This window comes from Corvus brachyrhynchos, unplaced genomic scaffold, assembly GCF_000691975.1.
Source record: "Corvus brachyrhynchos isolate BGI_N302 unplaced genomic scaffold, ASM69197v1 scaffold70, whole genome shotgun sequence".
NCBI classification, from domain to species: domain Eukaryota; kingdom Metazoa; phylum Chordata; class Aves; order Passeriformes; family Corvidae; genus Corvus; species Corvus brachyrhynchos.
The window spans coordinates 10144494-10146464 of record NW_008236217.1 but is presented as its reverse complement, the minus strand read 5'-3'; positions in this window follow the sequence as shown (position 1 = coordinate 10146464).

The following is a 1971-nucleotide window of genomic DNA, read 5'->3' as shown; positions in this document are numbered from 1 at the left end:
AGATTGCTTGTTTACTTTTTTAACTGTAAGGCGGTTTCTTGTAATTTGGCTCTTGGCAGCACAATAAAAAATTTTAAACCTATTGATGCATCTTTTCTTATTGTTCATATTTAAAATGTTCATATTTATTACTTCGGTACACTGCTCCTGGAGACATTAGTTTATAGTTTGATATTATGGTGAGTTATTATGAGGATATTATTGTCACGCTGACCTGAGATCAGAACAGTTCAGAATGCACTGTGGGTAAAGAAGAGTTTGCTGGTATAGAAGATTCTGTGTATTACACTAAAGAATTTTCACATTAGAGAGCTATGTGGAATTCCAAATAGTTCCAGTGTTCAGTAAAGATGAATCAAAAGCAAAGTTAGGCCTTTGCCCTGCCATGGAGTTTATGTGGTCTAGTCTTACCTGTCAGAAAGCCATGATTAACCATACAAGATTCTAATGCAAGGTCCTACAAAAAGTGTATGGAATCAGAATTTGGACTTCCTGAGCTGCAGGTCATCTATTTCTCTATTAGCCTATAATGGTCTTTTTCTTCTAGTAATTTGTAAGTTAATGAACTTGATGTCCAAGTTCTGGTATGTAAGATCCTGAGGCAAGGTGGTTTTCAGCTTAACTACTTGCTCTGTGAAAAACTGCCTTCTTTCTTTGAAGCTACCCTCCTAATGGTTTCATTTAATAATATCCCTGATACCACATTCAAAGCAGCAGTAAATCAGTATTTATAAGTCACCCATTAATTTAGAGACCTGTATCTTGCTTTCATTTTTCCTTAAAAAGCCCAAGATATGATTCTTTGGCAGCAGTTCCATACCTTATGGCCAACCTTGCCATTCCTTGTACTTCCATGTACGTCCTTTAAAGATGAAGGGGACTGAAAATGTCCACACTGTTCACATGTGGTACTCCCTGGATCTAGCATGGTGTTTATTGTTTGGATTGCTGCTGACCACTGAGTCTGTGTTCTTGCAGAGCTAGCTGCAATAATACAAAATGCCCAGTAGTTACTGCAAAGCCCATAACTGACTTTAATTAGGATAGATCAGTATTTATGTGCATCCCTTTACATTTTCATATGCTGAATTTCCCCTCCCTTCGCTAGTTACCTGTTCCAGCATTATTGCTCCTTCCCAAGACTAAGGCTGTGGAAGACTTACATCTTCAAGAAGAGCATCTTCAAACTCTGCAAGCATTTAGGATTTTCATCAGAATGAAACAGAAAATATCATTGCACCAATGTATAAAACAATGGTGCATCCACCTTTGAAGACTCAAAAGTAGTCCTGGTCTTCTCTGCCTTACAGCATCTGATAGAATCGTATTTGGAATGCCTATTTACACTAGGATTTGTCAGCTTGTCGTAATCCTGAGTAGGATAGGATACAAATCCTTCAAATGACCTCAGTGGCACTCAGATGCTTATCGAGGAATGCATTTTTCACTTGCAGTGTTGCCAAACATCAAGTAGAAAGTACAAAAAGAAACTTAAAGGAGGCTCAAACCGAATCACGAAGTTAAGCTGAGAAAATTCCTGGTACGTACTTTAGGGTATCAAAAGTTTATGGTGGGTAAAAAAAAAAAATACAAGATAAAAAAAGCCCATCCAAGCTATTGCGCGTAAGGGCACAACACAATGCTAGCAAAGGAGGGGCACGGGAGTGACAGTGCTGGTAAGAACAAAGTATCTCCAAAGCTTCGATTCTTGCGTACTAGGTGACTGAATGGATGTAGATGATAGTGAAAAAAACAGGTTACAACGAAGCTACTGCAAATATTCCTACCACGGCAGAGGCGCTGGAACTGGGTGAGCTTTAAGGGTCTCTTCCAACCCAAACCATTCTACACCTCCCCCTCCTGCCCGATGAGCCGGCCCTACTCGGCGCGGGGCTGAGTCAGTACGGACACCGCTGGCACGGCCCGGGAGGCCCCGGCCCGGCTCCGCGGGCGCTGGCACGGCCCGGGCCC